This window comes from Somniosus microcephalus, unplaced genomic scaffold (genome assembly GCF_052327205.1).
Source record: "Somniosus microcephalus isolate GS21.2 unplaced genomic scaffold, FLI_Smic_1.0 unresolved_chr1, whole genome shotgun sequence".
NCBI classification, from domain to species: Eukaryota; Metazoa; Chordata; class Chondrichthyes; order Squaliformes; family Somniosidae; genus Somniosus; species Somniosus microcephalus.
The window spans coordinates 149,957,578-149,969,422 of NW_028225179.1; the positions used below are offsets into that span (position 1 = coordinate 149,957,578).

The following is an 11,845-nucleotide window of genomic DNA, read 5'->3' on the forward strand; positions in this document are numbered from 1 at the left end:
TTTGCTAACAAGGCTTGTTAAAGTCTGCACCTTTAATATTTGGTCAAGCAGGCCCAAGGCCTCTTTCTTCCATTTTAAAATCTAACCGGGTCTACCCAAGGCATATTACACTGGTTTATAAACATGATTATTCAAGAATCGGCGAGCATTGACTAACAGTTACACAATACCAACCTAAACCTACAACTAATAATGTTTATTTCATTTCATCCATGTTAGCTAGTGGGAATCTGAAATGGGGATTTCTCAGGATTCTTACACTGGGACAGACAGATACTCACTGGAGGACTTATCAGGAACAGTTGTAAGCGTGTAGCTCTCCTCTCCTTACGCTGCTCGAAGCTCGAAGTCCAAGTCCCTCTGAGCTTTTGGGTGTTGTTCCATTTATCGACTCCGCCCATAAAACTGGCCCCGCCGCCAGATCGGGATAATGAGCCTGGCGAGTTTCCACTGATTGTGCCCGTTTGAGGAAGCTCTTCAAATTGAGCTCATTTTTTAGGGGCACAGACACTAGTAGGCACGTTTTAACAGTTTTTAAATTTTAAAACATATTTAATTTATACAGAAATTCACTAGTGTATACCAGTGAAACTGGTAAATGGTTCAATACAGTTTTTTAAGTCATTTTCAATTAATTTAATTCAGATTAATCACAGGTGGAGGATTAGACACTATTAATAAAATGCTTATTTTTTGTGACCATAGAATGATACAGAACAAAAGGAGGCCATTCGGCCCATCTTTGGTAGAGCTATCCTATTAATCCCAGTCCCCTGCTCTTTCCCCACAGCCTTGTGATGTTTTTCCCTTGAACTATTTATCCAATACTCTTTGGAATGTTACTATTGAATCTGCTTCCACCGCCCTTTCAGGCAGCGCGTTCCAGATCACAACAACTCGCTGTGTAAAAAATGTTTCCTCATGTCGCCTCTGGTTCTTTGGCCAATCACCTTCCATCTGTGTCCTTTGGTTACCAACCCTTCTGCCATTCGAAACAACAGTTTCTCCTTATTTACTCTATCAAAAACATTCATGATTTTGAACACCTCTATCAAATCTCCTCTTAACCTTCTCTGCTCTGAGGAGAACAACCCCAGTTTCTCCAGTCTCTCCACGTGACTGAAGTCCCTCATCCCTGGTACCATTCTGCTAAATTTCTTCTGCACCCTGTCCAAGGCCTTGACATCCTTCCTAAAGTGCGGTGCCCAGAATTGAACACAATCCTCCAGCTGAGGCCTAACCAGTGTTTTATAATCGTTTATCATAACCTCCTTGCTTTTGTACTCTATTCCTGTATTAATAAAGCCAAGGATCGCATATTATTTTAACAGCCTTCTCAACTTGTCCTGCCACTTTCAAAGATTTATGTACATACACCCCCAGGGGTCTCTTTGTTCCTGCACACCTTTAAAATTGTACCATTGAGATCATATTGCCTCTCCTCATTCTTCCTACCAAAATATCACTAAACACTTCTCTGCATTAAATGTTGTCTATCATTTGTCTGATAGTTTCATCAGTCTGTCTATGTCTTTCTGAAGTCTGTTACTATCCTCCTCATTATTTACAACATTTACGAGTTTCATATCGTCTGAAAACTTTGAAATGATGCCTTGTATACCCAAGTCCAGGTCATTAATAGATATCAAAAGGAGCAGTGGTCCTAATAAGGACCCAGGGATCACCACTGTACACTTCCCTCCAGTCTGAAAAACAACCATTCACCACTACTCTCTACTTTCTGCCCTTTAATCCTGTGGGCTTTAATTTTGATAACAAGTCTCTTATGTGGTACCTTGTTTTGAAAGTCAATGTACACCACATCCACCTCACTACCTTCATCAACTCTCCCCGTTACTTCATCAAAGAACTCGATCACGTTCGTCAAACACGATTTGCCTTTAACAAATCCGTGCTGACCTTCATTTACTCGCCCATACTTTCCCAAACGCTGATTAATTTTGTCCCAGATTATTGTCTCGACAACTTTCCCCACCACCGACGTTAGGCTGACTGGCCTGTAGTTGCCAGGTTTAGCCCTCTCCCCTTTTTAAAAGAGCGGTGTAACATTTGCAATCCTCCGGTCCTCTGGCACCACCCCCAGATCTAAGGAGCGTTGGAAGATTGTGGCCAAAACCGCCACAATGTCCCCCCCTTACTTCCCCCAGTAACATAGGATGCATCCCATCCAGACCGGGGACTTTTCTACTTTGAGGAACACACACACACACATCTACCCATATACACCCAGTCCCACAGAGTGACTTTCCTCAGTGAGTAATCTGGTAAGGAGTATGGAATGTGTTCAACCCCCAGGTATTTTAACCACAGTTTGTGGGGCATTAAACTGGGAACAGTATTTAGTTGTACATTGAGGCTCCAGTTCCAGCTTTTGTTCATTTTAGTATTTATATCCCCACAGAATCCCACAGTGCGGAGGCGGGTGTAATGTTTGATATTTTCAGAAGCTGTGCCCTCCCTCCCTGGAAGTCCCGGTGTTTTCTGCTGTTGTCAGATCCTCGTTTCCTCCCCTCAGGGCGGCTCTTTTCTTGAGTTGAGAAACAAAAAATCAGTCAGAAAGGGGGATCTCGGTGAGAACATCTCTCCCCGGCCAGTCTCTCCCCTCCCAATCCCCGGCCAGTCTCTCCCCGGCCAGTCTCCCCCCCCCCCCCCCCCCGCCGATCCCCGGCCAGTCTCTCCCCCGGATCCCCGGCCAGTCTCTCCCCCCGATCCCCGGCCAGTCTCCTCCCCCCGATCCCCGGCCAGTCTCTCCCCCCGATCCCCGGCCAGTCTCTCCCCCCGATCCCCGGCCAGTCTCTCTCCCCGATCCCCGGCCAGTCTCTCCCCCCGATCCCCGGCCAGTCTCTCCCCCCGATCCCCGGCCAGTCTCTCCCCCCGATCCCCGGCCAGTCTCCTCCCCCCGATCCCCGGCCAGTCTCTCCCCCCGATCCCCGGCCAGTCTCTCCCCCCGATCCCCGGCCAGTCTCTCTCCCCGATCCCCGGCCAGTCTCTCCCCCCGATCCCCGGCCAGTCTCCTCCCCCCGATCCCCGGCCAGTCTCCCCACCCCCCCCCCCCCCCCGATCCCTGGCCAGTCTCCCCCCCCGCCCCCCCCCGATCCCCGGCCAGTCTCTCCCCCCGATCCCCGGCCAGTCTCTTCCCCCCGATCCCCGGCCAGTCTCTACCCCCGCCGATCCCCGGCCAGTCTCTTCCCCCGGATCCCCGGCCAGTCTCTCTCCCCGATCCCCGGCCAGTCTCTCCCCCCGATCCCCGGCCAGTCTCTCCCCCCGATCCCCGGCCAGTCTCTTCCCCCCGATCCCCGGCCAGTCTCTACCCCCCCCGACCCCCGGCCAGTCTCTTCCCCCGGATCCCCGGCCAGTCTCTCTCCCCGATCCCCGGCCAGTCTCTCCCCCCGATCCCCGGCCAGTCTCTCCCCCCGATCCCTGGCCAGTCTCCTCCCCCCGATCCCCGGCCAGTCTCTCCCCCCGATCCCCGGCCAGTCTCTTTCCCCCCCCCGATCCCCGGCCAGTCTCTTCCCCCCCCCCCCCCCCCCCGATCCCCGGCCAGTCTCTCCCCCCGATCCCCGGCCAGTCTCTACCCCCGCCGATCCCCGGCCAGTCTCTTCCCCCCCGATCCCCGGCCAGTCTCTCCCCGATCCCCGGCCAATCTCTCCCGGATCCCCGGCCAGTCTCTCTCTAATCCCGGGTGAATCTCTCTAATTCTCTGCTTTTTCTCCCAGTCTCTGTGACCCTGGATGTGGAAACAGCGAATCCATTGCTCGAAGTGTCTGAGGATCTGAAGAGTGTGAGACGGACCGAGACCCGGAGGAATCTCCCTGACACTTGGAAGAGGTTTACAGCCTGGGCTTGTGTGCTGGGATCGGAGGGATTCACATCGGGGAGACATTACTGGGAGGTGGAGGTGGCGGGGAATCGGAGCTGGAGACTGGGAGTAGCCGCAGACTCTGTGGAGAGGAAGGGTTGGGTCACACTGAGGCCGGAGACACGAGTCTGGACCATCGGGCGGATTGATGATGTGTTTAATGTAAACTCCTCCCCTCAATCCCGTCTCCCCGCCGGTCCGATCCCCGGGAAGGTGGGAGTTTATCTCAGTTATGAGTCCGGGACAGTTTCATTTTACAGCGCAGATACCAAGTCCCACCTCCACACCTTCACTGGGAATAAATTCACGGGGAAACTTTATCCTTTCTTCTGGACTTGGGATGTGAACAAGTGGCTGAGAATCTGCTCTGGTTCCGATCCGGGTCTGTAAAAGGGGCGGGGCCTCGGGCCGGCCCGCATCACCCATGACATCACAGTGACTTGACCCCCGCACCATTCGGCTCAGGAGCAGAGGTCAGGGGTCAGGAGTTAGAAAATGTAATTTCCAAATTACACATTGTAAAATCCCAATGAGACTGTAAATACAACCAATACAAATATAAAATGTCAGAAGAAGAAAGAAAGACTTACATTTCTATAGCGCCTTTCACGACCACCGGGAGTCTCAAAGCGCTTTACAGCCAATGAAGTACTTTTTGGAGTGTAGTCACTGTTGTAATGTGGGAAACGCGGCAGCCAATTTGTGATCAGCAAGCTCCCACAGACAGCAATGTGATAATGACCAGATAATCTGTATTTTGTTAAGCTAATTGAGGGATAAATATTGGCCAAGGCACCGGGGATAACTCAAACACAAAAGCAAAATACTGCGGATGCTGGAAATCTGAAATAAAAGGAGAAAATGCTGGAAATACTCAGCAGGTCAGGCAGCATCTGTGGAGAGAGAAACAGAGTTAACGTTTCAGGTCGATGACCCTTCGTCAGAACTCTTCTCTGAAATAGTGCGTTGGGATCTTTTACACCCACCTGAGAGAGCAGACAGGGCCTCGGTTAAAGGTCTCATCCAAAAGACACCTCCGACAGTGCGGCGCTCGCTCAGTACTGCACTGGAGAGTCAGCCTAGATTGTTGTGCTCATGTCTCTGGAGTGGGACTTGAACCCACAACTTTCTGACTCAGGAAACACCTTTTCTCATTCAGATTTATTGTATTAGTAGATTCTGTTCTTTATATTATTGTTCACACCAGGTCTCTGCTAATACAGAAATGTAACCTGCTTCGAGCAGATACAGAAGAAGAGAGCACCTTTGTTTCATTTCTTTACCTCCCTGTCTGTGCTGGGACGCGTCTTGGCTCTGATGTGAGCTCCCTGCTTCTGCTGGGATGCTGATTGCCTCTGCTGTGTGCTTCATGCATCTGCTGGAATACACCCTGGTTCTGCTGGGAAACCCCATGCTGCTGTGTGATTGATGCTCCTTTCCTCTCTTTACCTGCCTCTGTTGGCCTGAGTAAGACCTGGATCTCAATGTGTGGCCAACAACAGTGCCCGTGAACTTTCTTCTACTACATCCACGGGTATCTTGCTCCTGACAGACCAGTAAGCAGCGCCTGAACTTCCTGCTTTAGAGTTTTTGTCTGACAACATTTTTGTTCTTTTCGTTCGCTTTTTTTGTATTGTTAGATTAATGAATGTAATAAAGATGGTGAGACTGCTCTAAAACCACGTGATCGCTGGTTGGATGCAAATTCATTACTAACAAAAAAAAATCAATGAACGAATTCTGGGGATAAAATTGGTTTTGGGCGGCAGTTCAAAATGTCCAGCTAAGTCCAGAATGAGGTGTGAACTGCAGGAATAAACACAGGAAATGCTGGAAATCCTCAGCAGGTCAGGCAGCATATGTAGGGAGAGAAACCGAGTTTCAGGTCGATGAGCCTTGGCCAGAACTGCAGGAAGCCGGTGAGCTCGCTGCCTGTAATGTGGCTCCACAGCCGGAAGGTGGCGCTCCATGGCCGTATCTCCGGTGGATTCCCGCGGTCCGGCTCACTCGAGCTGCTTTCCCACCGCGGCCATTGGCCACACTTCCCCAAGGCCCGCCAGCTTCAATCGCTCTCAGAAGGAACCGCATGAAGGTTCCGTCAATGACCAATTCCTGAGTCTGTTCTGCGACCTGTCTGCGTGCGATTCACAGGCTGAAATAGAAGAGCCCGTGTCCAGTGACAATGACCTGGTCAATAGTCAGTTCCAACCCTCAGCTTATCAGCTCTGTCTCATTTTAATCGGGGTTTCACTGCAGAGCAGAGGAGCGCTGCAGAGTGAGTGAAGGCGGCTGGGGAGGGGGGAGCTCGGGAAATGCCTCAGAGCCCCGGGACAGACCGGCTTTAGAAAGATCCAGAGTCCAAATTCATCGGTGGAGGGTCCGGGGGACACTTGGGGGCATTTCCCGATAGTCAGTCCGCCTCTGAGGGCAAGTCCGCGGGCCGGATCAACCTGTTCCAGGGTCTGATCCGACACCCCTGCTCTAAACACTAGTACGATAGCAAAATACTGCTGGAAATCCGAAATAACAGCAGAAAATGCTGGAAAAACTCAGCAGGCCAGGCAACATCCGTGGAGAGAGAAATAGAGTCAACGTTTCGGATGGAAACCCTTCGTCAGGACTGAAGAAACACAGGAAATGAAACAGATTAAAAGGCCAGTTTGGGGGCTGGGAAATGGGGATGAAAGAACAAAAGAGAAGTGAAGAGAAATTAGGAGATATTCAAGAGGAGACGAGATGGTGATAGGACAGGTAAAGAGACAAAAAACGGCTCTAGATGAAGTGTGAAATGCGCTGGCAGAGTGAGAGACAGTTGCCATGTGGGAGAGAAAAAAAGGAAAAGGCACAAACCAAAGGTGTGGATAAAAATATATAAAAATATATAATGGCGGCCGAGGTTATGATCTAAAATTCTTGAACTCGATACTGGGTCCGGAAGGCTGTAAAGTGCCTAATCGGAAGATGAGGTGCTGTTCCTCGAGCTTACGCTGGGTTTCCGTGGAAGAATGCAAGTGCCTGAGGACAGTGAGGTCCGAGTGGGAATGGAGCGGTGAATTAAAGTGACAGGCGACTGGAAGCTCCGGGTCACCCTTACCGACTGAACGGAGGTGTTCTGCAAAGCGGTCGCCCAATCTGCGTTTGGTCTCCCCAATGTAGAGGAGACCACATCGTGAGCAGCGAATACAGTATACTAGATTGCAAGAAGTACAAGTAAATCACTGTTTCACCTGGAAGGAGTGTTTGGGGCACTGGACAGTGGGAAGGGGGAGGTATATGGGCAGGTGTTGCATCTCCAGCGCTTGCATGGGAAGGTGCTGGGCGAAGGGGAAGGGGTAATAGAGGAGTGGACTAGGGTGTCTCAGAGGGAGTGGCCCCTACGGAATGCTGAAAAGGGAGGGGAAGATGCGTTGGTTGGTGGGATCACGTTGGAGGTGGTGGAAATGGCGGAGGATGATCTGCTGAATGTGGAGGCTGGTTGGTTGAAAGGTGAGGACAAGGGGAATCCTATCGTGGTTCCGGGAGGGAGGGGCAGGGGTGAGGGCAGAAGTGCGGGAGGTAGAACGGACGCGGTCGAGGGCCGTGTCAACCATGGTAGAGGGGAATCCTCGGTTGAGGAAAAAGAAAGACATGCCGGAAGCACTGGTGTGGAAGGTGGCATCGTCGGAGCAGATGCGGTGGAGACAGAGAAACTGGGAGACTGGAATAGAGTCCTTACAGGAGGCGGGGCGGGAGGAAGTTTAGTCCAGGTAGCCGTGGGAGTCAGTGGGCTTGTAGTGAATGTTGGTCAATAACCTATCCCCAGAGATGGAGACGGAGAAGTCTGTTGTGTCCGTGTATAATAAGACACAGACTGCAGGAGAACGGTACAACAGGTGTTTACTCAACGTGGCTCACATGGGAACTGATCTGTACAGATTACTACTCAGTGCTATATACAGGTGTGGTCACTGCCGGTACTGCAGTATACATGAGCTGTAAAAGATAGTTTCCCCCCTTAAAGGTATATACATTACAATTCCTCCCCTTTTAGATTAACGGTACCATAACACTCACTTAACAATTAAATATCAAACTAATTACAATTAACACTTTTAACATGCAACATTAGCTGAAAATAGTCTATTTATATATTCAGTCTTTGGGGAGGCTTCCTGATCCTTTCTGGATAGCACCTTTCCCGAGTGTCTTGCTCTTGGTGCGGAGGCGATTCTGGCCCCCTGTCGTCGGTTGGTTCATCAGCTTCCGATGCTACTGTTTCTGGGGTAGATGCGACCTGTATGTCGGGTTCATCACCAAGTACGTATGGGCAAGGCATGGGGTTGACTTGTTCCTGTGACTCTAGGATCTGGTCAGCATGGCGTCTCACAATGCTCTCCCCAACGTCCACTGTGTACATTAGTGGGCCCTGCCGTGTGCATATCGTTCCTGGCTGCCATTTTTCTGTTTGGTAGTCACGGGCCAAGACTGGTTGCCCTACATTGAAGCTCCTTGTTGGCTTCTCATGGATGTGCTGGAATTGCTTACTCTCAACATCTCTTCATACATTTGGTCTGAGCAAATCCAGGCGAGATCTTAACCTTCGGTTAAAGAACATCATGGCTGGGGCCTGGTTGGTGACTGCCTGTGTCGCATTCCGGTAAGCGAACAGGAAATTGTCCACCTTGTGCTGCAGCGGAATGTTGTCATTGTACATAGCCTTTATTGCCTTCTTAAAGGTTTGTACGGACCTCTCAGGCAATCCATTTGTGGCTGGATGATACGGGGCGGATGTGTAATGCCTTACCCCATTCTTTTTCAAGAACCTCCGGAACTCTTCGGACACAAACTGTGGTCCGTTGTCAGAGCAAATCTGTTCTGGCAAGCCATTCCTGGCAAAAATGGTCCGTAGGACTGCAATAGTTTTCTCCGTGGTGGTGGAGGACATTTTGATGACCTCAGGCCATTTCGAGTGCGCATCCACGGCTATTAAAAACATTGAGTCCATGAATGGACCAGCAAAATCAATATGCACCCGTTGCCATGGAGATGAGGGCCACGCCCATGGGAGTAGAGGGGCATGTGGTGGTGCATTTTGGACTTTCTGGCATCCTGAGCAGCTCTTGGTCAGGTCCTCGACTTGTTTATCGATTCCCGGCCACCACACATAAGCCCTGGCTAGGCTTTTCATTTTTACCCCTCCCAGATGACCCTCATAAAGCTCATTGAGCACTCTATCCCTTAACTTGGGTGGAATTACCACTCGGGATCCACACATCAAGGTCCCCCGGCACACTGACAGCTGTTCTCTCCTTGTCGAGAATGCTGGCAACAGTGAGTCGCCATGTGCTGGCCATCCCTTCACCGTCAAATCATATACCCGAGACAGTGTCGGGTCATTTCGGGTTTCCTTTTCGATACAAGCATTAGTTACCGGTAGGTATTCAACTATAGTCGAATGGAATATTTCGACAGGATCCACTGCTGGTGCTTCCTCCGCAGTAGGCAGTGGCAGGTGTGATAGCCCATCAGCATTTCCATGCTGTTTCGTGCCATTATATTCAATCTCATAGTGGTGCGCCCCTAGAAAAAGTGACCATCTTTGTAGTCGTTGCGCAGCCATCACCGGAACTCCCTTCTTCGGATTAAAAATGGAGACAAGAGGCTGGTGATCAGTCAGCAAGGTGAATTTCTGCCCGTGCAGATAGTGATTGAACTTTTTCACTCCCCACACTAGGCTGAGGGCCTCCCTGTCAATCTGGGCATAGTTACGCTCGGCTGAGGTTAGTGATCGTAACGCAAAGGCTATTGGCCTCTCTGAGCCGTCCGAGAATTTGTGCGACAGCACCGCTCCAATGCCGTAGGGTGACGCATCACATGCCAACTGAATTGGTAATGCTGGGTTGTAATGGGCCAATACCTCTTTCGATGTGATTAGAGTTTTGCTCTTCTGGAAAGCTCATCTACATTCGTCACTCCACTTCCATGGCACCCCAGTTTGCAGTAGGGTGTTCAGTGGGTGTAGTATTGTAGACAAATTTGGCAAGAACTTATGGTAGTAGTTTACCAGCCCGAGGAACGACCTCAGTTGTGACACATTTTCCGGTGCTGGAGCCTTGACTACTGCCTCAATCTTCTCTGGGGACTTATGTAACCCCTCTTTATCGATAACGTGGCCACAATACGAGATCTGTTTTCTAAAAAACTCGCATTTGGGGCGGTTAGCTCGGAGCCCATATTCCTGCAATCTAGTGAGCACCTGCTCCAGGTTGGCAAGGTGATCACTGTCATTTTCGCCCGTGACCAGGATGTCGTCCAAATAACACTGGGTCCCTGGGATCCCTTGCAGGACTTGTTCCATTGCCCTCTGCCAAATAGCCGGAGCTGATGCTACCCCGAATACCAGCCGGTTGTATTGTTAGAGACCTTTATGGGTGTTGATTGTGAGGTATTTTTTTGATGCTTCTTCTACCTCCATTTGCAGATACGCCTGGGCCAGATCAATCTTAGTGAAGCGTTTCCCTCCAGATAGCGAGGCAAAAATATCTTCAATCCGCGGAAGTGGATATTGTACGGTGTGAAGGACCGGGTTCACTGTTACCTTAAAGTCCCCACAGATGCGAACATTCCTTGGTTCCCCAGGCGTGCTGCTCAACGACTTTTTCATCACAGGGATGATGGGTGTAGCCCACTCGCTCCAGTCTACCTTGGACAGTACACCTGAGCGTTCCAGACTCTCCAGCTCTGCTTTGACGGCTGGGCGGATCGCATAAGGTACCGGTCTGGCCTTAAAAAAATTTGGGCTTGCGTTTTCTTCAATTTTAATCATCACTGTCATGCCTTTTAGTGTTCCGAGTCCTTGCTGGAACACTTCTGTCGCATCAGTTAGGATCTTTGACAGTCGCCCAGGTGTGACGTCGTCATCCTTTTTGTCAGCCACAGTCAGTGCCTGTATGGAATGCCAATCCAGTTGTATTTTCCGGATCCATTCACGTCCCAGTAATGGTGGTCCTCCATCTTGTAATACATACAGGTCTAGTTTTGGTGTTTCCTTACCGTTATATATAACGGTCACCCTTATTTTTCCTTTGGGGTAGACTTTTTGCCGCGTGTACGTCTTCAAAATAATTTTTGTGTCTCTCAAGGGTATGTGTGAGAATAGCCGCTCGTAGTCCTGTCGGTTTATGACTGTTAGGGCCGATCCTGTGCCATTACCTGGACTCCTGCTATCTTGAGAGTGACCGAAATGGTTCGGTGATCCTCCGTTGTGATCACATTATGTAGTTTCAGACAACTCAGTTCCCTGCTTTCAGAGTCGTTATCACTCTTTTGTTCGTCTGAACTATTCTCCGTCATCTTATGTACCTTCTTGTACTTTTCTTGGGAAGGTTTCTTATTGCTGGTTTTCTTTCCCGACCTGCAGACTCATGCTATGTGTCCTACTTTTCCACACTGTCTGCACACTTTGTCTTTGAACCAGCAATCATTCTGGTCGTGTGTTGTTCTGCCGCAGCGATAGCACTTCTCTGTTCCATATGACATTTCGTTTGTGCCATATTCTTGTGCTCTCTGTTGTATCTCTGCAGCGCCCCGTGCTGCTGCTTCATATGATACCGCAATGCTGAAAGCCTTTTCCAGCGTAAGGTCCTTTTCAGATAAAAGCCGTTTCTGGGTTCCTTCACTTTGAAGCCCACACACAAACTTGTCCCTTAAGGTATCTGCCAGTCCCGCTCCAAACTGGCAGTGTTTCGATGGTTTGCGCAGTTCTGTTAAATAATCAGCATTGCTTTCATCCTTATGCTGGTTCCATTTGTGAAACTTGAATCTTTCTGCTATCAGCAGCGGTGTGGGGTTTAAATGTTCCTGTAGTATCATCTTCAAAACTCTTTTCCATTGGCTTCGTTGGGGTTACTAGATTTCGTAATAAACCATACGTCTTTGGACCCATTAAATTTAACAATACCGACGCTTTCTTGTCATCTGACACCT

At 49.9% G+C, this 11,845-nt stretch overlaps 1 pseudogene across 1 annotated transcript in view; it reads left to right on the forward strand.

Annotated features, from left to right (window-relative positions):
• The window catches only part of LOC147096247 (zinc-binding protein A33-like), a 32,390-nt pseudogene extending 26,823 nt beyond the window's left edge, over positions 1-5,567 (forward strand). Inside the window, exon 6 of the transcript XR_015074872.1 lies at positions 3,738-5,567. The product of XR_015074872.1 is annotated as a zinc-binding protein A33-like (transcript). The remainder of the gene's footprint in view (positions 1-3,737) is intronic.
• The last annotated feature ends 6,278 nt before the right edge of the window (positions 5,568-11,845 follow it).